The sequence below is a fragment of the Salvelinus alpinus genome, chromosome 30 (assembly GCF_045679555.1).
Source record: "Salvelinus alpinus chromosome 30, SLU_Salpinus.1, whole genome shotgun sequence".
NCBI lineage: Eukaryota > Metazoa > Chordata > Actinopteri > Salmoniformes > Salmonidae > Salvelinus > Salvelinus alpinus.
This window is the reverse complement of record NC_092115.1, coordinates 10,020,713-10,041,995: the sequence shown is the minus strand read 5'-3', so window position 1 is coordinate 10,041,995 and position 21,283 is coordinate 10,020,713. Positions and strand designations below refer to the sequence as shown.

Below are 21,283 nucleotides of genomic sequence, written 5' to 3'. Positions count from 1 at the left end.
TATCTTCCATGACAAACATTTCAAGTAAGCTCTTCAACAGCGATATTCAGGTAATTTTAGAGGTAAAATGGACAGAACGAGATAGCGGACTGGTTAAGGCGTTGAAGGTAACAGAAGAAGCTGTATTGGCCGAGAGTTTAAGGCGTTGGATTCGAAAACCAATGGGGTTTCCCCGTGCAGGTTCGAACCCTGCTCACAGCGCTTTGACAAAGCTGTCTTTATTTGCCACATGTCATTGGGGACGTCATATAGAAAATGTCCTTAAACCGTGGACTTGTCCTTTGATTCAAGTGCTCAGAATATGTGTTCCTTGACAAACAGTTCAAATAGGCTCTTCAGTAGATAGTCTCGTCTTTACAGAAGTAAAGTGGACAGAATGAGATGTCCGACTGGTTAAGGCCTGGAATTTTACATAGCAAGCTGCGATGGCCGAGTGGTTAAGGCGTTGGACTTGAAATCCAATGGGGTCTTCCCGCGCAGGTTCAAACCCTGCTCGCAGCGCTATGGCAAACCTGTCTATATTTTTTACATACACTTAGTGACTTGATATGGATAATGTCCTTAATACATGGAATTGTTCAGTGATTCAGGTGCTCAGAATATATTTGCCTTGACAAACAGTTAAAATAGGCTCTTCAGTACAGATACTGTTGTTTCTGTTAGAATTATGTTGGAAATACTGAGAGCCAGGTGGTTAAGTCCTCAGACTTGAAACCCAATTGGGTCTCCCTGCTCTTTTTCAAAATCTTTTTCTCAGTGAATAGTCCACTTGTACTTTCTCTGGACATAGTTTTTTGACTTGCACATTAAACTTCCAAACTTCACAGCTTGCGAAATAAGATCAATATGTCGTGCCATCAAGTTGACCATTTTACACCAATGATGTCTGTTTCCAAATCCCAATCCCTTTACTTGCATTCCAACAGCTGCAATGGCCGAGTTCTTCCGACGTTGGACCTGAATTTCAATGAGGTCTCCCCACCCATGTTCTTATCTTGCTCGAAGCGTATAGCCCACTTCTGCTTTCTCCTCATCACTTTCCTTAGATTCCTACTGCTGCGATGGCCAAGTGGTTTCAGCATTGGAATTGACATCAAATGTGTTCTCCCTGTACAGTTTTCAACTCTGCTTACAGGGTGATGATAAAGTAGACCTTTAATAATTGGATCTATCTCTACTGAATTTAAATTTCCTTATTTTATGGGCTCGCCCAACGATTGAAGTGCTCAGAAAATAGCTTATTTTACTTTGCTTGAAAATATTTAAATTAGGCAGTTGAATTTGGATACTTTTGTCCTTGTGTGATCTACCTAAGAAAGCTTTGATTGCCGAGTGGTTGAAGCGTTGGACTCGAAGTCCAATGGGTTCTCCCAGCGCAGGTTTGAACTCTTGACGATCCAGTCTTTATTTGTAACATATCATTGGGGACTTGATATGGATAATGCGTGGACATGTCCTTTGATTCAAGTGCTCAGAATTTATCTTCCATGACAAACATTTCAAGTAAGCTCTTCAACAGCGATATTCAGGTAATTTTAGAGGTAAAATGGACAGAACGAGATAGCGGACTGGTTAAGGCGTTGTAGGTAACAGAAGAAGCTGTGATGGCCGAGAGGTTAAGGCGTTGGATTCGAAATCAAATGGGGTTTCCCAGCGCAGGTTCGAACCCTGCTCACAGCGCTTTGACAAAGCTGTCTTTATTTGCAACATGTCATTGGGGACGTGATATGGATAATGTCCTGAAACCGTGGACTTGTCCTTTGATTCAAGTGCTCAGAATATGTGTTCCTTGACAAACAGTTCAAATAGGCTCTTCAGTATATAGTCTAGTCTTTACAGAAGTAAAGTGGACAGGATGAGATGGCCGACTGGAATTTTACAAAGCAAGCTGCGATGGCCGAGTGGTTAAGGCGTTGGACTTGAAATCCAATGGGGTCTCCCCGCACATGTTCGAACCCTGCTCGCAGCGCTATGGCAAACCTGTCTTTATTTTTAACATATACTTAGTGACTTGATATGGATAATGTCCTTAATACATGGAATTGTTCAGTGATTCAGGTGCTCAGAATATATTTGCCTTGACAAACAGTTAAAATAGGCTCTTCAGTATAGATAATGTTGTTTCTGTTAGAATTACGTTGGAAATACTGAGAGCCAGGTGGTTAAGTCCTCAGACTTGAAACCCAATTGGGTCTCCCTGCTCTTTTTCAAAATCTTATTCTCAGTGAATAGTCCACTTGTACTTTCTCTGGACATAGTTTTTTGACTTGCACATTAAACTTCCAAACTTCACAGCTTGCGAAATAAGATCAATATGTCGTGCCATCAAGTTGACCATTTTACACCAATGATGTCTGTTTCCAAATCCCAATCCCTTTACTTGCATTCCAACAGCTGCAATGGCCGAGTTCTTTCGACGTTGGACCTGAATTTCAATGGGGTCTCCCCACCCATGTTCTTACCTTGCTCGAAGCGTATAGCCCACTTCTGCTTTCTCCTCATCACTTCCCTTAGATTCCTACTGCTGCGATGGCCAAGTGGTTTCAGCATTGGAATTGACATCAAATGTGTTCTCCCTGTACAGTTTCCAACTCTGCTTACAGGGTGATGATAAAGTAGACCTTTAATAATTGGATCTATCTCTTCTGAATGTAAATTTCCTTATTTTATGGGCTCGTCCAACGATTGAAGTGCTCAGAAAATAGCTTATTTTACTTTGCTTGAAAATATTTCAATTAGGCAGTTGAATTTGGATACTTTTGTCCTTGTGTGATCTACCTAAGAAAGCTTTGATTGCCGAGTGGTTGAAGCGTTGGACTCGAAATCCAATGGGTTCTCCCAGCGCAGGTTTGAAGTCTTGACGATCCAGTCTTTATTTGTAACATATCATTGGGGACTTGATATGGATAATGCGTGGACATGTCCTTTGATTCAAGTGCTCAGAATTTATCTTCCATGACAAACATTTCAAGTAAGCTCTTCAACAGCGATATTCAGGTAACTTTAGAGGTAAAATGGACAGAACGAGATAGCGGACTGGTTAAGGCGTTGTAGGTAACAGAAGAAGCTGTGATGGCTGAGAGGTTAAGGCGTTGGATTCGAAATCCAATGGGGTTTCCCCGCGCAGGTTCGAACCCTGCTCACAGCGCTATGACAAAACTGTCTTTATTTGCAACATGTCAATGGGGACGTGATATGGATAATGTCCTGAAACCGTTGACTTGTCCTTTGATTCAAGTGCTCAGAATATGTGTTCCTTGACAAACAGTTCAAATAGGCTCTTCAGTATAGATAATGTTGTTTCTGTTAGAATTACGTTGGAAATACTGAGAGCCAGGTGGTTAAGTCCTCAGACTTGAAACCCAATTGGGTCTCCCTGCTCTTTTTCAAAATCTTATTCTCAGTGAATAGTCCACTTGTACTTTCTCTGGACATAGTTTTTTGACTTGCACATTAAACTTCCAAACTTCACAGCTTTGGAAAGGACCGAGGTTACTTGGCGAAATAAGATCAATATGTCGTGCCATCAAGTTGATCATTTTACACCAATGATGTCTGTTTCCAAATCCCAATCCCTTTACTTGCATTCCAACAGCATTCAATGGCCGAGTACTTTCGACGTTGGACCTGAATTTCAATGGGGTCTCCCCACCCATGTTCTTACCTTGCTCGAAGCGTATAGCCCACTTCTGCTTTCTCCTCATCACTTTCCTTAGATTCCTACTGCTGCGATGGCCAAGTGGTTTCAGCATTGGAATTGACATCAAATGTGTTCTCCCTGTACAGTTTTCAACTCTGCTTACAGGGTGATGATTAAGTAGACCTTTAATAATTGGATCTATCTCTTCTGAATGTAAATTTCCTTATTTTATGGGCTCGTCCAACGATTGAAGTGCTCAGAAAATAGCTTATTTTACTTTGCTTGAAAATATTTCAATTAGGCAGTTGAATTTGGATACTTTTGTCGTTGTGTGATCTACCTAAGAAAGCTTTGATTGCCGAGTGGTTGAAGCGTTGGACTCGAAATCCAATGGGTTCTCCCAGCGCAGGTTTGAACTCTTGACGATCCAGTCTCTATTTGTAACATATCATTGGGGACTTGATATGGATAATGCGTGGACATGTCCTTTGATTCAAGTGCTCAGAATTTATCTTCCATGACAAACATTTCAAGTAAGCTCTTCAACAGCGATATTCAGGTAATTTTAGAGGTAAAATGGACAGAACGAGATAGCGGACTGGTTAAGGCGTTGTAGGTAACAGAAGAAGCTGTGATGGCCGAGAGGTTAAGGCTTTGGATTCGAAATCCAATGGGGTTTCCCCGCGCATGTTCGAACCCTGCTGACAGCGCTTTGACAAAGCTGTCTCTATTTGCAACATGTCATTGGGGACCTGATATGGATAATGTCCTTAAACCGTGTACTTGTCCTTTGATTCAAGTGCTCAGAATATGTGTTCCTTGACAAACAGTTCAAATAGGCTCTTCAGTAGATAGTCTAGTCTATACAGATGTAAAGTGGACATAATGAGATGGCCGACTGGTTAAGGCCTGGAATTTTACATTGCAAGCTGCGATGGCTGAGTGGTTAAGGCGTTGGACTTGAAATCCAATGGGGTCTCCCCGCGCAGGTTCGATCCCTGCTCGCAGGGCTATGGCAAACCTGTCTATATTTTTATCTCACAGCGCTTTGACAAAGCTGTCTTTATTTGCAACATGTCATTGGGGACGTGATATGGATAATGTCCTGAAACCGTGGACTTGTCCTTTGATTCAAGTGCTCAGAATATGTGTTCCTTGACAAACAGTTCAAATAGGCTCTTCAGTAGATAGTCTAGTCTTTACAGAAGTAAAGTGGACAGGATGAGATGGCCGACTGGAAGTTTACATAGCAAGCTGCGATGGCCGAGTGGTTAAGGCGTTGGACTTGAAATCCAATGGGGTCTCCCCGCGCAGGTTCGAACCCTGCTCGCAGCGCTATGGCAAACCTGTCTTTATTTTTAACATATACTTAGTGACTTGATATGGATAATGTCCTTAATACATGGAATTGTTCAGTGTTGAGGTGCTCAGAATATATTTGCCTTGACAAACAGTTGAAATAGGCTCTTCAGTATAGATAATGTTGTTTCTGTTAGAATTACGTTGGAAATACTGAGAGCCAGGTGGTTAAGTCCTCAGACTTGAAACCCAATTGGGTCTCCCTGCTCTTTTTCAAAATCTTATTCTCAGTGAATAGTCCACTTGTACTTTCTCTGGACATAGTTTTTTGACTTGCACATTAAACTTCCAAACTTCACAGCTTGCGAAAAAAGATCAATATGTCGTGCCATCAAGTTGACCATTTTACACCAATGATGTCTGTTTCCAAATCCCAATCCCTTTACTTGCATTCCAACAGCTGCAATGGCCGAGTACTTTCGACGTTGGACCTGAATTTCAATGGGGTCTCCCCACCCATGTTCTTACCTTGCTCGAAGCGTATAGCCCACTTCTGCTTTCTCCTCATCACTTCCCTTAGATTCCTACTGCTGCGATGGCCAAGTGGTTTCAGCATTGGAATTGACATCAAATGTGTTCTCCCTGTACAGTTTCCAACTCTGCTTACAGGGTGATAATAAAGTAGACCTTTAATAATTGGATCTATCTCTTCTGAATGTAAATGTCCTTATTTTATGGGCTCGTCCAACAATTGAAGTGCTCAGAAAATAGCTTATTTTACTTTGCTTGAAAATATTTCAATTAGGCAGTTGAATTTGGATACTTTTGTCCTTGTGTGATCTACCTAAGAAAGCTTTGATTGCCGAGTGGTTGAAGCATTGGACTCGAAATCCAATGGGTTCTCCCAGCGCAGGTTTGAAGTCTTGACGATCCAGTCTTTATTTGTAACATAGCATTGGGGACTTGATATGGATAATGCGTGGACATGTCCTTTGATTCAAGTGCTCAGAATTTATCTTCCATGACAAACATTTCAAGTAAGCTCTTCAACAGCGATATTCAGGTAACTTTAGAGGTAAAATGGACAGAACGAGATAGCGGACTGGTTAAGGCGTTGTAGGTAACAGAAGAAGCTGTGATGGCTGAGAGGTTAAGGCGTTGGATTCGAAATCCAATGGGGTTTCCCCGCGCAGGTTCGAACCCTGCTCACAGCGCTATGACAAAGCTGTCTTTATTTGCAACATGTCAATGGGGACGTGATATGGATAATGTCCTGAAACCGTTGACTTGTCCTTTGATTCAAGTGCTCAGAATATGTGTTCCTTGACAAACAGTTCAAATAGGCTCTTCAGTAGATAGTCTAGTCTTTACAGAAGTAAAGTGGACAGGATGAGATGGCCGACTGGAATTCTACATAGCAAGCTGCGATGGCCGAGTGGTTAAGGCGTTGGACTTGAAATCCAATGGGGTCTCCCCGCGCAGGTTTGAACCTTGCTCGCAGCGCTATGGCAAACCTGTCTTTATTTTTAACATATACTTAGTGACTTGATATGGATAATGTCCTTAATACATGGAATTGTTCAGTGATTCAGGTGCTCAGAATATATTTGCCTTGACAAACAGTTAAAATAGGCTCTTCAGTATAGATAATGTTGTTTCTGTTAGAATTACGTTGGAAATACTGAGAGCCAGGTGGTTAAGTCCTCAGACTTGAAACCCAATTGGGTCTCCCTGCTCTTTTTCAAAATCTTATTCTCAGTGAATAGTCCACTTGTACTTTCTCTGGACATAGTTTTTTGACTTGCACATTAAACTTCCAAACTTCACAGCTTGCGAAATAAGATCAATATGTCGTGCCATCAAGTTGACCATTGTACACCAATGATGTCTGTTTCCAAATCCCAATCCCTTTACTTGCATTCCAACAGCTGCAATGGCCGAGTTCTTTAGATGTTGGACCTGAATTTCAATGGGGTCTCCCCACCCATGTTCTTACCTTGCTCGAAGCGTATAGCCCACTTCTGCTTTCTCCTCATCACTTTCCTTAGATTTCTACTGCTGCGATGGCCAAGTGGTTTCAGCATTGGAATTGACATCAAATGTGTTCTCCCTGTACAGTTTTCAACTCTGCTTACAGGGTGATGATAAAGTAGACCTTTAATAATTGGATCTATCTCTTCTGAATTTAAATTTCCTTATTTTATGGACTCGTCCAACGATTGAAGTGCTCAGAAAATAGCTTATTTTACTTTGCTTGAAAATATTTCAATCAGGCAGTTGAATTTGGATACTTTTGTCCTTGTGTGATCTACCTAAGAAAGCTTTGATTGCCGAGTGGTTGAAGCGTTGGACTCGAAATCCAATGGGTTCTCCCAGCGCAGGTTTGAACTCTTGACGATCCAGTCTTTATTTGTAACATATCATTGGGGACTTGATATGGATAATGCGTGGACATGTCCTTTGATTCAAGTGCTCAGAATTTATCTTCCATGACAAACATTTCAAGTAAGCTCTTCAACAGCGATATTCAGGTAACTTTAGAGGTAAAATGGACAGAACGAGATAGCGGACTGGTTAAGGCGTTGTAGTTAACAGAAGAAGCTGTGATGGCCGAGAGGTTAAGGCGTTGGATTCGAAATCCAATGGGGTTTCCCTGCGCAGGTTCGAACCCTGCTCACAGCGCTTTGACAAAGCTGTCTTTATTTGCCACTGTCATTGGGGACGTCATATAGATAATGTCCTTAAACCGTGGACTTGTCCTTTGATTCAAGTGCTCAGAATATGTGTTCCTTGACAAACAGTTCAAATAGGCTCTTCAGTAGATAGTTTCGTCTTTACAGAAGTAAAGTTGACAGAATGAGATGGCCGACTGGAATTTTACATAGCAAGCCGCGATGTCCGAGTGGTTAAGGCGTTGGACTTGACATCCAATGGGGTCTTCCCGCGCAGGTTCGAACCCTGCTTGCAGCGCTAATGCAAACCTGTCTATATTTTTTACATATACTTAGTGACTTGATATGGATAATGTCCTTAATACATGGAATTGTTCAGTGATTCAGGTGCTCAGAATATATTTCCCTTGACAAACAGTTAAAATAGGCTCTTCAGTACAGATACTGTTGTTTCTGTTAGAATTATGTTGGAAATACTGAGAGCCAGGTGGTTAAGTCCTCAGACTTGAAACCCAATTGGGTCTCCCTGCTCTTTTTCAAAATCTTTTTCTCAGTGAATAGTCCACTTGTACTTTCTCTGGACATAGTTTTTTGACTTGCACATTAAACTTCCAAACTTCACAGCTTGCGAAAAAAGATCAATATGTCGTGCCATCAAGTTGACCATTTTACACCAATGATGTCTGTTTCCAAATCCCAATCCCTTTACTTGCATTCCAACAGCTGCAATGGCCGAGTACTTTCGACGTTGGACCTGAATTTCAATGGGGTCTCCCCACCCATGTTCTTACCTTGCTCGAAGCGTATAGCCCACTTCTGCTTTCTCCTCATCACTTCCCTTAGATTCCTACTGCTGCGATGGCCAAGTGGTTTCAGCATTGGAATTGACATCAAATGTGTTCTCCCTGTACAGTTTCCAACTCTGCTTACAGGGTGATGATAAAGTAGACCTTTAATAATTGGATCTATCTCTTCTGAATGTAAATTTCCTTATTTTATGGGCTCGTCCAACAATTGAAGTGCTCAGAAAATAGCTTATTTTACTTTGCTTGAAAATATTTCAATTAGGCAGTTGAATTTGGATACTTTTGTCCTTGTGTGATCTACCTAAGAAAGCTTTGATTGCCGAGTGGTTGAAGCGTTGGACTCGAAATCCAATGGGTTCTCCCAGCGCAGGTTTGAACTCTTGACGATCCAGTCTTTATTTGTAACATATCATTGGGGACTTGATATGGATAATGCGTGGACATGTCCTTTGAATCAAGTGCTCAGAATTTATCTTCCATGACAAACATTTCAGGTAAGCTCTTCAACAGCGATATTCAGGTCATTTTAGAGGTAAAATGGACAGAACGAGATAGCGGACTGGTTAAGGCTTTGTAGGTAACAGAAGAAGCTGTGATGGCCGAGAGGTTAAGGCGTTGGATTTGAAATCCAATGGGGTTTCCCCGCGCAGGTTCGAACCCTGCTCACAGCGCTATGGCAAACCTGTCTTTATTTTTAACATATACTTAGTGACTTGATATGGATAATGTCCTTAATACATGGAATTGTTCAGTGATTGAGGTGCTCAGAATATATTTGCCTTGACAAACAGTTGAAATAGGCTCTTCAGTATAGATAATGTTGTTTCTGTTAGAATTACGTTGGAAATACTGAGAGCCAGGTGGTTAAGTCCTCAGACTTGAAACCCAATTGGGTCTCCCTGCTCTTTTTCAAAATCTTATTCTCAGTGAATAGTCCACTTGTACTTTCTCTGGACATAGTTTTTTGACTTGCACATTAAACTTCCAAACTTCACAGCTTGCGAAAAAAGATCAATATGTCGTGCCATCAAGTTGACCATTTTACACCAATGATGTCTGTTTCCAAATCCCAATCCCTTTACTTGCATTCCAACAGCTGCAATGGCCGAGTTCTTTCGACGTTGGACCTGAATTTCAATGGGGTCTCCCCACCCATGTTCTTACCTTGCTCGAAGCGTATAGCCCACTTCTGCTTTCTCCTCATCACTTTCCTTAGATTCCTACTGCTGCGATGGCCAAGTGGTTTCAGCATTGGAATTGACATCAAATGTGTTCTCCCTGTACAGTTTCCAACTCTGCTTACAGGGTGATGATAAAGTAGACCTTTAATAATTGGATCTATCTCTTTTGAATTTAAATTTCCTTATCTTATGGGCTCGTCCAACGATTGAAGTGCTCAGAAAATAGCTTATTTTACTTTGCTTGAAAATATTTCAATTAGGCAGTTGAATTTGGATACTTTTGTCCTTGTGTGATCTACCTTAGAAAGCTTTGATTGCCGAGTGGTTGAAGCGTTGGACTCGAAATCGAATGGGTTCTCCCAGCGCAGGTTTGAACTCTTGACGATCCAGTCTTTATTTGTAACATATCATTGGGGACTTGATATGGATAATGCGTGGACATGTCCTTTGATTCAAGTGCTCAGAATTTATCTTCCATGACAAACATTTCAAGTAAGCTCTTCAACAGCGATATTCAGGTAATTTTAGAGGTAAAATGGACAGAACGAGATAGCGGACTGGTTAAGGCGTTGTAGGTAACAGAAGAAGCTGTGATGGCCGAGAGGTTAAGGCGTTGGATTTGAAATCCAATGGGGTTTCCCCGCGCAGTTTCGAACCCTGCTCACAGCGCTTTGACAAAGCTCTCTTTATTTGCAACATGTCATTGGGGACGTGATATGGATAATGTCCTGAAACCGTGGACTTGTCCTTTGATTCAAGTGCTCAGAATATGTGTTCCTTGACAAACAGTTCAAATAGGCTCTTCAGTAGATAGTCTAGTCTTTACAGAAGTAAAGTGGACAGGATGAGATGGCCGACTGGAATTTTACATAGCAAGCTGTGATGGCCGAGTGGTTAAGGCGTTGGACTTGAAATCCAATGGGGTCTCCCCGCGCAGGTTCGAACCCTGCTCGCAGCGCTATGGCAAACCTGTCTTTATTTTTAACATATACTTAGTGACTTGATATGGATAATGTCCTTAATACATGGAATTGTTCAGTGATTGAGGTGCTCAGAATATATTTGCCTTGACAAACAGTTGAAATAGGCTCTTCAGTATAGATAATGTTGTTTCTGTTAGAATTACGTTGGAAATACTGAGAGCCAGGTGGTTAAGTCCTCAGACTTGAAACCCAATTGGGTCTCCCTGCTCTTTTTCAAAATCTTATTCTCAGTGAATAGTCCACTTGTACTTTCTCTGGACATAGTTTTTTGACTTGCACATTAAACTTCCAAACTTCACAGCTTGCGAAAAAAGATCAATATGTCGTGCCATCAAGTTGACCATTTTACACCAATGATGTCTGTTTCCAAATCCCAATCCCTTTACTTGCATTCCAACAGCTGCAATGGCCGAGTTCTTTCGACGTTGGACCTGAATTTCAATGGGGTCTCCCCACCCATGTTCTTACCTTGCTCGAAGCGTATAGCCCACTTCTGCTTTCTCCTCATCACTTTCCTTAGATTCCTACTGCTGCGATGGCCAAGTGGTTTCAGCATTGGAATTGACATCAAATGTGTTCTCCCTGTACAGTTTCCAACTCTGCTTACAGGGTGATGATAAAGTAGACCTTTAATAATTGGATCTATCTCTTTTGAATTTAAATTTCCTTATCTTATGGGCTCGTCCAACGATTGAAGTGCTCAGAAAATAGCTTATTTTACTTTGCTTGAAAATATTTCAATTAGGCAGTTGAATTTGGATACTTTTGTCCTTGTGTGATCTACCTTAGAAAGCTTTGATTGCCGAGTGGTTGAAGCGTTGGACTCGAAATCGAATGGGTTCTCCCAGCGCAGGTTTGAACTCTTGACGATCCAGTCTTTATTTGTAACATATCATTGGGGACTTGATATGGATAATGCGTGGACATGTCCTTTGATTCAAGTGCTCAGAATTTATCTTCCATGACAAACATTTCAAGTAAGCTCTTCAACAGCGATATTCAGGTAATTTTAGAGGTAAAATGGACAGAACGAGATAGCTGACTGGTTAAGGCGTTGTAGGTAACAGAAGAAGCTTTTATGGCCGAGAGGTTAAGGCGTTGGATTCGAAAACCAATGGGGTTTCCCCGCGCAGGTTCGAACCCTGCTCACAGCGCTTTGACAAAGCTGTCTTTATTTGCAACATGTCATTGGGGACGTGATATGGATAATGTCCTGAAACCGTGGACTTGTCCTTTGATTCAAGTGCTCAGAATATGTGTTCCTTGACAAACAGTTCAAATAGGCTCTTCAGTAGATAGTCTAGTCTTTACAGAAGTAAAGTGGACAGGATGAGATGGCCGACTGGAATTTTACATAGCAAGCTGCGATGGCCGAGTGGTTAAGGCGTTGGACTTGAAATCCAATGGGGTCTCCCCGCGCAGGTTCGAACCCTGCTCGCAGCGCTATGGCAAACCTGTCTTTATTTTTAACATATACTTAGTGACTTGATATGGATAATGTCCTTAATACATGGAATTGTTCAGTGATTCAGGTGCTCAGAATATATTTGCCTTGACAAACAGTTAAAATAGGCTCTTCAGTATAGATAATGTTGTTTCTGTTAGAATTACGTTGGAAATACTGAGAGCCAGGTGGTTAAGTCCTCAGACTTGAAACCCAATTGGGTCTCCCTGCTCTTTTTCAAAATCTTATTCTCAGTGAATAGTCCACTTGTACTTTCTCTGGACATAGTTTTTTGACTTGCACATTAAACTTCCAAACTTCACAGCTTGCGAAAAAAGATCAATATGTCGTGCCATCAAGTTGACCATTTTACACCAATGATGTCTGTTTCCAAATCCCAATCCCTTTACTTGCATTCCAACAGCTGCAATGGCCGAGTTCTTTCGACGTTGGACCTGAATTTCAATGGGGTCTCCCCACCCATGTTCTTACCTTGCTCGAAGCGTATAGCCCACTTCTGCTTTCTCCTCATCACTTTCCTTAGATTCCTACTGCTGCGATGGCCAAGTGGTTTCAGCATTGGAATTGACATCAAATGTGTTCTCCCTGTACAGTTTCCAACTCTGCTTACAGGGTGATGATAAAGTAGACCTTTAATAATTGGATCTATCTCTTCTGAATGTAAATTTCCTTATTTTATGGGCTCGTCCAACGATTGAAGTGCTCAGAAAATAGCTTATTTTACTTTGCTTGAAAATATTTCAATTAGGCAGTTGAATTTGGATACTTTTGTCCTTGTGTGATCTACCTAAGAAAGCTTTGATTGCCGAGTGGTTGAAGCGTTGGACTCGAAATCCAATGGGTTCTCCCAGCGCAGGTTTGAACTCTTGACGATCCAGTCTTTATTTGTAACATATCATTGGGGACTTGATATGGATAATGCGTGGACATGTCCTTTGATTCAAGTGCTCAGAATTTATCTTCCATGACAAACATTTCAAGTAAGCTCTTCAACAGCGATATTCAGGTAATTTTAGAGGTAAAATGGACAGAACGAGATAGCGGACTGGTTAAGGCGTTGTAGGTAACAGAAGAAGCTTTTATGGCCGAGAGGTTAAGGCGTTGGATTCGAAAACCAATGGGGTTTCCCCGCGCAGGTTCGAACCCTGCTCACAGCGCTTTGACAAAGCTGTCTTTATTTGCAACATGTCATTGGGGACGTGATATGGATAATGTCCTGAAACCGTGGACTTGTCCTTTGATTCAAGTGCTCAGAATATGTGTTCCTTGACAAACAGTTCAAATAGGCTCTTCAGTAGATAGTCTAGTCTTTACAGAAGTAAAGTGGACAGGATGAGATGGCCGACTGGAATTTTACATAGCAAGCTGCGATGGCCGAGTGGTTAAGGCGTTGGACTTGAAATCCAATGGGGTCTCCCCGCGCAGGTTCGAACCCTGCTCGCAGCGCTATGGCAAACCTGTCTTTATTTTTAACATATACTTAGTGACTTGATATGGATAATGTCCTTAATACATGGAATTGTTCAGTGATTGAGGTGCTCAGAATATATTTGCCTTGACAAACAGTTAAAATAGGCTCTTCAGTATAGATAATGTTGTTTCTGTTAGAATTACGTTGGAAATACTGAGAGCCAGGTGGTTAAGTCCTCAGACTTGAAACCCAATTGGGTCTCCCTGCTCTTTTTCAAAATCTTATTCTCAGTGAATAGTCCACTTGTACTTTCTCTGGACATAGTTTTTTGACTTGCACATTAAACTTCCAAACTTCACAGCTTGCGAAAAAAGATCAATATGTCGTGCCATCAAGTTGACCATTTTACACCAATGATGTCTGTTTCCAAATCCCAATCCCTTTACTTGCATTCCAACAGCTGCAATGGCCGAGTACTTTCGACGTTGGACCTGAATTTCAATGGGGTCTCCCCACCCATGTTCTTACCTTGCTCGAAGCGTATAGCCCACTTCTGCTTTCTCCTCATCACTTTCCTTAGATTCCTACTGCTGCGATGGCCAAGTGGTTTCAGCATTGGAATTGACATCAAATGTGTTCTCCCTGTACAGTTTCCAACTCTGCTTACAGGGTGATGATAAAGTAGACCTTTAATAATTGGATCTATCTCTTCTGAATTTAAATTTCCTTATTTTATGGGCTCGTCCAACGATTGAAGTGCTCAGAAAATAGCTTATTTTACTTTGCTTGAAAATATTTCAATTAGGCAGTTGAATTTGGATACTTTTGTCCTTGTGTGATCTACCTAAGAAAGCTTTGATTGCCGAGTGGTTGAAGCGTTGGACTCGAAATCCAATGGGTTCTCCCAGCGCAGGTTTGAACTCTTGACGATCCAGTCTTTATTTGTAACATATCATTGGGGACTTGATATGGATAATGCGTGGACATGTCCTTTGATTCAAGTGCTCAGAATTTATCTTCCATGACAAACATTTCAAGTAAGCTCTTCAACAGCGATATTCAGGTAATTTTAGAGGTAAAATGGACAGAACGAGATAGCTGACTGGTTAAGGCGTTGTAGGTAACAGAAGAAGCTGTTATGGCCGAGAGGTTAAGGCGTTGGATTCGAAAACCAATGGGGTTTCCCCGCGCAGGTTCGAACCCTGCTCACAGCGCTTTGACAAAGCTGTCTTTATTTGCAACATGTCATTGGGGACGTGATATGGATAATGTCCTGAAACCGTGGACTTGTCCTTTGATTCAAGTGCTCAGAATATGTGTTCCTTGACAAACAGTTCAAATAGGCTCTTCAGTAGATAGTCTAGTCTTTACAGAAGTAAAGTGGACAGGATGAGATGGCCGACTGGAATTTTACATAGCAAGCTGCGATGGCCGAGTGGTTAAGGCGTTGGACTTGAAATCCAATGGGGTCTCCCCGCGCAGGTTCGAACCCTGCTCGCAGCGCTATGGCAAACCTGTCTTTATTTTTAACATATACTTAGTGACTTGATATGGATAATGTCCTTAATACATGGAATTGTTCAGTGATTCAGGTGCTCAGAATATATTTGCCTTGACAAACAGTTGAAATAGGCTCTTCAGTATAGATAATGTTGTTTCTGTTAGAATTACGTTGGAAATACTGAGAGCCAGGTGGTTAAGTCCTCAGACTTGAAACCCAATTGGGTCTCCCTGCTCTTTTTCAAAATCTTATTCTCAGTGAATAGTCCACTTGTACTTTCTCTGGACATAGTTTTTTGACTTGCACATTAAACTTCCAAACTTCACAGCTTGCGAAAAAAGATCAATATGTCGTGCCATCAAGTTGACCATTTTACACCAATGATGTCTGTTTCCAAATCCCAATCCCTTTACTTGCATTCCAACAGCTGCAATGGCCGAGTACTTTCGACGTTGGACCTGAATTTCAATGGGGTCTCCCCACCCATGTTCTTACCTTGCTCGAAGCGTATAGCCCACTTCTGCTTTCTCCTCATCACTTTCCTTAGATTCCTACTGCTGCGATGGCCAAGTGGTTTCAGCATTGGAATTGACATCAAATGTGTTCTCCCTGTACAGTTTCCAACTCTGCTTACAGGGTGATGATAAAGTAGACCTTTAATAATTGGATCTATCTCTTCTGAATTTAAATTTCCTTATTTTATGGGCTCGTCCAACGATTGAAGTGCTCAGAAAATAGCTTATTTTACTTTGCTTGAAAATATTTCAATTAGGCAGTTGAATTTGGATACTTTTGTCCTTGTGTGATCTACCTAAGAAAGCTTTGATTGCCGAGTGGTTGAAGCGTTGGACTCGAAATCCAATGGGTTCTCCCAGCGCAGGTTTGAACTCTTGACGATCCAGTCTTTATTTGTAACATATCATTGGGGACTTGATATGGATAATGCGTGGACATGTCCTTTGATTCAAGTGCTCAGAATTTATCTTCCATGACAAACATTTCAAGTAAGCTCTTCAACAGCGATATTCAGGTAATTTTAGAGGTAAAATGGACAGAACGAGATAGCGGACTGGTTAAGGCGTTGTAGGTAACAGAAGAAGCTGTGATGGCCGAGAGGTTAAGGCGTTGGATTCGAAAACCAATGGGGTTTCCCCGCGCAGGTTCGAACCCTGCTCACAGCGCTTTGACAAAGCTGTCTTTATTTGCAACATGTCATTGGGGACGTGATATGGATAATGTCCTGAAACCGTGGACTTGTCCTTTGATTCAAGTGCTCAGAATATGTGTTCCTTGACAAACAGTTCAAATAGGCTCTTCAGTAGATAGTCTAGTCTTTACAGAAGTAAAGTGGACAGGATGAGATGGCCGACTGGAATTTTACATAGCAAGCTGCGATGGCCGAGTGGTTAAGGCGTTGGACTTGAAATCCAATGGGGTCTCCCCGCGCAGGTTCGAACCCTGCTCGCAGCGCTATGGCAAACCTGTCTTTATTTTTAACATATACTTAGTGACTTGATATGGATAATGTCCTTAATACATGGAATTGTTCAGTGATTGAGGTGCTCAGAATATATTTGCCTTGACAAACAGTTGAAATAGGCTCTTCAGTATAGATAATGTTGTTTCTGTTAGAATTACGTTGGAAATACTGAGAGCCAGGTGGTTAAGTCCTCAGACTTGAAACCCAATTGGGTCTCCCTGCTCTTTTTCAAAATCTTATTCTCAGTGAATAGTCCACTTGTACTTTCTCTGGACATAGTTTTTTGACTTGCACATTAAACTTCCAAACTTCACAGCTTGCGAAAAAAGATCAATATGTCGTGCCATCAAGTTGACCATTTTACACCAATGATGTCTGTTTCCAAATCCCAATCCCTTTACTTGCATTCCAACAGCTGCAATGGCCGAGTACTTTCGACGTTGGACCTGAATTTCAATGGGGTCTCCCCACCCATGTTCTTACCTTGCTCGAAGCGTATAGCCCACTTCTGCTTTCTCCTCATCACTTTCCTTAGATTCCTACTGCTGCGATGGCCAAGTGGTTTCAGCATTGGAATTGACATCAAATGTGTTCTCCCTGTACAGTTTCCAACTCTGCTTACAGGGTGATGATAAAGTAGACCTTTAATAATTGGATCTATCTCTTTTGAATTTAAATTTCCTTATCTTATGGGCTCGTCCAACGATTGAAGTGCTCAGAAAATAGCTTATTTTACTTTGCTTGAAAATATTTCAATTAGGCAGTTGAATTTGGATACTTTTGTCCTTGTGTGATCTACCTTAGAAAGCTTTGATTGCCGAGTGGTTGAAGCGTTGGACTCGAAATCGAATGGGTTCTCCCAGCGCAGGTTTGAACTCTTGACGATCCAGTCTTTATTTGTAACATATCATTGGGGACTTGATATGGATAATGCGTGGACATGTCCTTTGATTCAAGTGCTCAGAATTTATCTTCCATGACAAACATTTCAAGTAAGCTCTTCAACAGCGATATTCAGGTAATTTTAGAGGTAAAATGGACAGAACGAGATAGCTGACTGGTTAAGGCGTTGTAGGTAACAGAATAAGCTTTTATGGCCGAGAGGTTAAGGCGTTGGATTCGAAAACCAATGGGGTTTCCCCGCGCAGGTTCGAACCCTGCTCACAGCGCTTTGACAAAGCTGTCTTTATTTGCAACATGTCATTGGGGACGTGATATGGATAATGTCCTGAAACCGTGGACTTGTCCTTTGATTCAAGTGCTCAGAATATGTGTTCCTTGACAAACAGTTCAAATAGGCTCTTCAGTAGATAGTCTAGTCTTTACAGAAGTAAAGTGGACAGGATGAGATGGCCGACTGGAATTTTACATAGCAAGCTGCGATGGCCGAGTGGTTAAGGCGTTGGACTTGAAATCCAATGGGGTCTCCCCGCGCAGGTTCGAACCCTGCTCGCAGCGCTATGGCAAACCTGTCTTTATTTTTAACATATACTTAGTGACTTGATATGGATAATGTCCTTAATACATGGAATTGTTCAGTGATTGAGGTGCTCAGAATATATTTGCCTTGACAAACAGTTGAAATAGGCTCTTCAGTATAGATAATGTTGTTTCTGTTAGAATTACGTTGGAAATACTGAGAGCCAGGTGGTTAAGTCCTCAGACTTGAAACCCAATTGGGTCTCCCTGCTCTTTTTCAAAATCTTATTCTCAGTGAATAGTCCACTTGTACTTTCTCTGGACATAGTTTTTTGACTTGCACATTAAACTTCCAAACTTCACAGCTTGCGAAAAAAGATCAATATGTCGTGCCATCAAGTTGACCATTTTACACCAATGATGTCTGTTTCCAAATCCCAATCCCTTTACTTGCATTCCAACAGCTGCAATGGCCGAGTACTTTCGACGTTGGACCTGAATTTCAATGGGGTCTCCCCACCCATGTTCTTACCTTGCTCGAAGCGTATAGCCCACTTCTGCTTTCTCCTCATCACTTTCCTTAGATTCCTACTGCTGCGATGGCCAAGTGGTTTCAGCATTGGAATTGACATCAAATGTGTTCTCCCTGTACAGTTTCCAACTCTGCTTACAGGGTGATGATAAAGTAGACCTTTAATAATTGGATCTATCTCTTTTGAATTTAAATTTCCTTATCTTATGGGCTCGTCCAACGATTGAAGTGCTCAGAAAATAGCTTATTTTACTTTGCTTGAAAATATTTCAATTAGGCAGTTGAATTTGGATACTTTTGTCCTTGTGTGATCTACCTTAGAAAGCTTTGATTGCCGAGTGGTTGAAGCGTTGGACTCGAAATCGAATGGGTTCTCCCAGCGCAGGTTTGAACTCTTGACGATCCAGTCTTTATTTGTAACATATCATTGGGGACTTGATATGGATAATGCGTGGACATGTCCTTTGATTCAAGTGCTCAGAATTTATCTTCCATGACAAACATTTCAAGTAAGCTCTTCAACAGCGATATTCAGGTAATTTTAGAGGTAAAATGGACAGAACGAGATAGCTGACTGGTTAAGGCGTTGTAGGTAACAGAATAAGCTTTTATGGCCGAGAGGTTAAGGCGTTGGATTCGAAAACCAATGGGGTTTCCCCGCGCAGGTTCGAACCCTGCTCACAGCGCTTTGACAAAGCTGTCTTTATTTGCAACATGTCATTGGGGACGTGATATGGATAATGTCCTGAAACCGTGGACTTGTCCTTTGATTCAAGTGCTCAGAATATGTGTTCCTTGACAAACAGTTCAAATAGGCTCTTCAGTAGATAGTCTAGTCTTTACAGAAGTAAAGTGGACAGGATGAGATGGCCGACTGGAATTTTACATAGCAAGCTGCGATGGCCGAGTGGTTAAGGCGTTGGACTTGAAATCCAATGGGGTCTCCCCGCGCAGGTTCGAACCCTGCTCGCAGCGCTATGGCAAACCTGTCTTTATTTTTAACATATACTTAGTGACTTGATATGGTAATGTCCTTAATACATGGAATTGTTCAGTGATTGAGGTGCTCAGAATATATTTGCCTTGACAAACAGTTAAAATAGGCTCTTCAGTACAGATACTGTTGTTTCTGTTAGAATTACATTGGAAATACTGAGAGCCAGGTGGTTAAGTCCTCAGACTTGAAACCCAATTGGGTCTCCCTGCTCTTTTTCAAAATCTTATTCTCAGTGAATAGTCCACTTGTACTTTCTCTGGACATAGTTTTTTGACTTGCACATTAAACTTCCAAACTTCACAGCTTGCGAAAAAATATCAATATGTCGTGCCATCAAGTTGACCATTTTACACCAATGATGTCTGTTTCCAAATCCCAATCCCTTTACTTGCATTCCAACAGCTGCAATGGCCGAGTTCTTTCGACGTTGGACCTGAATTTCAATGGGGTCTCCCCACCCAAGTTCTTACCTTGCTCGAAGCGTATAGCCCACTTCTGCTTTCTCCTCATCACTTCCCTTAGATTCCTACTGCTGCGATGACCAAGTGGTTTCAGCATTGGAATTGACATCAAATGTGTTCTCCCTGTACAGTTTTCAACTCTGCTTACAGGGTGATGATAAAGTAGACCTTTAATAATTGGATCTATCTCTTTTGAATTTAAATTTCCTTATCTTATGGGCTCGTCCAACGATTGAAGTGCTCAGAAAATAGCTTATTTTACTTTGCTTGAAAATATTTCAATTAGGCAGTTGAATTTGGATACTTTTGTCCTTGTGTGATCTACCTTAGAAAGCTTTGATTGCCGAGTGGTTGAAGCGTTGGACTCGAAATCGAATGGGTTCTCCCAGCGCAGGTTTGAACTCTTGACGATCCAGTCTTTATTTGTAACATATCATTGGGGACTTGATATGGATAATGCGTGGACATGTCCTTTGATTCAAGTGCTCAGAATTTATCTTCCATGACAAACATTTCAAGTAAGCTCTTCAACAGCGATATTCAGGTAATTTTAGAGGTAAAATGGACAGAACGAGATAGCGGACTGGTTAAGGCGTTGTAGGTAACAGAAGAAGCTGTGATGGCCGAGAGGTTAAGGCGTTGGATTTGAAATCAAATGGGGTTTCCCCGCGCAGGTTCGAACCCTGCTCGCAGCGCAATGGCAAACCTGTCTTCATTTTTAACATACACTTAGTGACTTGATATGGTAATGTCCTTAATACATGGAATTGTTCAGTGATTCAGGTGCTCAGAATATATTTGCCTTGACAAACAGTTAAAATAGGCTCTTCAGTACAGATACTGTTGTTTCTGTTAGAATTACATTGGAAATACTGAGAGCCAGGTGGTTAAGTCCTCAGACTTGAAACCCAATTGGGTCTCCCTGCTCTTTTTCAAAATCTTATTCTCAGTGAATAGTCCACTTGTACTTTCTCTGGACATAGTTTTTTGACTTGCACATTAAACTTCCAAACTTCACAGCTTGCGAAAAAAGATCAATATGTCGTGCCATCAAGTTGACCATTTTACACCAATGATGTCTGTTTCCAAATCCCAATCCCTTTACTTGCATTCCAACAGCTGCAATGGCCGAGTTCTTTCGACGTTGGACCTGAATTTCAATGGGGTCTCCCCACCCATGTTCTTACCTTGCTCGAAGCGTATAGCCCACTTCTGCTTTCTCCTCATCACTTCCCTTAGATTCCTACTGCTGCGATGACCAAGTGGTTTCAGCATTGGAATTGACATCAAATGTGTTCTCCCTGTACAGTTTTCAACTCTGCTTACAGGGTGATGATAAAGTAGACCTTTAATAATTGGATCTATCTCTTTTGAATTTAAATTTCCTTATCTTATGGGCTCGTCCAACGATTGAAGTGCTCAGAAAATAGCTTATT

At 41.5% G+C, this 21,283-nt stretch overlaps 27 non-coding genes across 27 annotated transcripts; all 27 read left to right on the top strand.

Moving 5' to 3' along the window:
* Positions 1–419: 419 nt before the first annotated feature.
* On the top strand, positions 420–501 carry trnas-uga (transfer RNA serine (anticodon UGA)). The gene has a single exon. It is a non-coding gene; the product is annotated as a tRNA-Ser (tRNA).
* Positions 502–1,598: 1,097 nt separating this feature from the next.
* Positions 1,599–1,680, top strand: trnas-cga (transfer RNA serine (anticodon CGA)). Its single transcript has one exon. It is a non-coding gene; the product is annotated as a tRNA-Ser (tRNA).
* A 207-nt stretch (positions 1,681–1,887) lies between these two features.
* Positions 1,888–1,969, top strand: trnas-uga (transfer RNA serine (anticodon UGA)). The gene has a single exon. It is a non-coding gene; the product is annotated as a tRNA-Ser (tRNA).
* Positions 1,970–3,066: 1,097 nt separating this feature from the next.
* Positions 3,067–3,148, top strand: trnas-cga (transfer RNA serine (anticodon CGA)). The gene has a single exon. It is a non-coding gene; the product is annotated as a tRNA-Ser (tRNA).
* A 1,120-nt stretch (positions 3,149–4,268) lies between these two features.
* On the top strand, positions 4,269–4,350 carry trnas-cga (transfer RNA serine (anticodon CGA)). The gene has a single exon. It is a non-coding gene; the product is annotated as a tRNA-Ser (tRNA).
* A 218-nt stretch (positions 4,351–4,568) lies between these two features.
* Positions 4,569–4,652, top strand: trnas-uga (transfer RNA serine (anticodon UGA)). The gene has a single exon. It is a non-coding gene; the product is annotated as a tRNA-Ser (tRNA).
* Positions 4,653–4,893: 241 nt separating this feature from the next.
* On the top strand, positions 4,894–4,975 carry trnas-uga (transfer RNA serine (anticodon UGA)). Its single transcript has one exon. It is a non-coding gene; the product is annotated as a tRNA-Ser (tRNA).
* Positions 4,976–6,071: 1,096 nt separating this feature from the next.
* On the top strand, positions 6,072–6,153 carry trnas-cga (transfer RNA serine (anticodon CGA)). The gene has a single exon. It is a non-coding gene; the product is annotated as a tRNA-Ser (tRNA).
* Positions 6,154–6,360: 207 nt separating this feature from the next.
* On the top strand, positions 6,361–6,442 carry trnas-uga (transfer RNA serine (anticodon UGA)). The gene has a single exon. It is a non-coding gene; the product is annotated as a tRNA-Ser (tRNA).
* A 1,097-nt stretch (positions 6,443–7,539) lies between these two features.
* Positions 7,540–7,621, top strand: trnas-cga (transfer RNA serine (anticodon CGA)). Its single transcript has one exon. It is a non-coding gene; the product is annotated as a tRNA-Ser (tRNA).
* Positions 7,622–7,827: 206 nt separating this feature from the next.
* trnas-uga (transfer RNA serine (anticodon UGA)) lies at positions 7,828–7,909 on the top strand. The gene has a single exon. It is a non-coding gene; the product is annotated as a tRNA-Ser (tRNA).
* Positions 7,910–9,006: 1,097 nt separating this feature from the next.
* trnas-uga (transfer RNA serine (anticodon UGA)) lies at positions 9,007–9,088 on the top strand. The gene has a single exon. It is a non-coding gene; the product is annotated as a tRNA-Ser (tRNA).
* Positions 9,089–10,185: 1,097 nt separating this feature from the next.
* On the top strand, positions 10,186–10,267 carry trnas-uga (transfer RNA serine (anticodon UGA)). Its single transcript has one exon. It is a non-coding gene; the product is annotated as a tRNA-Ser (tRNA).
* A 207-nt stretch (positions 10,268–10,474) lies between these two features.
* Positions 10,475–10,556, top strand: trnas-uga (transfer RNA serine (anticodon UGA)). The gene has a single exon. It is a non-coding gene; the product is annotated as a tRNA-Ser (tRNA).
* Positions 10,557–11,653: 1,097 nt separating this feature from the next.
* Positions 11,654–11,735, top strand: trnas-cga (transfer RNA serine (anticodon CGA)). The gene has a single exon. It is a non-coding gene; the product is annotated as a tRNA-Ser (tRNA).
* Positions 11,736–11,942: 207 nt separating this feature from the next.
* On the top strand, positions 11,943–12,024 carry trnas-uga (transfer RNA serine (anticodon UGA)). Its single transcript has one exon. It is a non-coding gene; the product is annotated as a tRNA-Ser (tRNA).
* Positions 12,025–13,121: 1,097 nt separating this feature from the next.
* trnas-cga (transfer RNA serine (anticodon CGA)) lies at positions 13,122–13,203 on the top strand. Its single transcript has one exon. It is a non-coding gene; the product is annotated as a tRNA-Ser (tRNA).
* A 207-nt stretch (positions 13,204–13,410) lies between these two features.
* trnas-uga (transfer RNA serine (anticodon UGA)) lies at positions 13,411–13,492 on the top strand. The gene has a single exon. It is a non-coding gene; the product is annotated as a tRNA-Ser (tRNA).
* A 1,097-nt stretch (positions 13,493–14,589) lies between these two features.
* trnas-cga (transfer RNA serine (anticodon CGA)) lies at positions 14,590–14,671 on the top strand. The gene has a single exon. It is a non-coding gene; the product is annotated as a tRNA-Ser (tRNA).
* A 207-nt stretch (positions 14,672–14,878) lies between these two features.
* On the top strand, positions 14,879–14,960 carry trnas-uga (transfer RNA serine (anticodon UGA)). Its single transcript has one exon. It is a non-coding gene; the product is annotated as a tRNA-Ser (tRNA).
* A 1,097-nt stretch (positions 14,961–16,057) lies between these two features.
* Positions 16,058–16,139, top strand: trnas-cga (transfer RNA serine (anticodon CGA)). Its single transcript has one exon. It is a non-coding gene; the product is annotated as a tRNA-Ser (tRNA).
* Positions 16,140–16,346: 207 nt separating this feature from the next.
* trnas-uga (transfer RNA serine (anticodon UGA)) lies at positions 16,347–16,428 on the top strand. The gene has a single exon. It is a non-coding gene; the product is annotated as a tRNA-Ser (tRNA).
* A 1,097-nt stretch (positions 16,429–17,525) lies between these two features.
* trnas-cga (transfer RNA serine (anticodon CGA)) lies at positions 17,526–17,607 on the top strand. Its single transcript has one exon. It is a non-coding gene; the product is annotated as a tRNA-Ser (tRNA).
* A 207-nt stretch (positions 17,608–17,814) lies between these two features.
* Positions 17,815–17,896, top strand: trnas-uga (transfer RNA serine (anticodon UGA)). The gene has a single exon. It is a non-coding gene; the product is annotated as a tRNA-Ser (tRNA).
* A 1,097-nt stretch (positions 17,897–18,993) lies between these two features.
* trnas-cga (transfer RNA serine (anticodon CGA)) lies at positions 18,994–19,075 on the top strand. Its single transcript has one exon. It is a non-coding gene; the product is annotated as a tRNA-Ser (tRNA).
* A 207-nt stretch (positions 19,076–19,282) lies between these two features.
* trnas-uga (transfer RNA serine (anticodon UGA)) lies at positions 19,283–19,364 on the top strand. Its single transcript has one exon. It is a non-coding gene; the product is annotated as a tRNA-Ser (tRNA).
* Positions 19,365–20,460: 1,096 nt separating this feature from the next.
* On the top strand, positions 20,461–20,542 carry trnas-uga (transfer RNA serine (anticodon UGA)). The gene has a single exon. It is a non-coding gene; the product is annotated as a tRNA-Ser (tRNA).
* Positions 20,543–21,283: the final 741 nt, after the last annotated feature.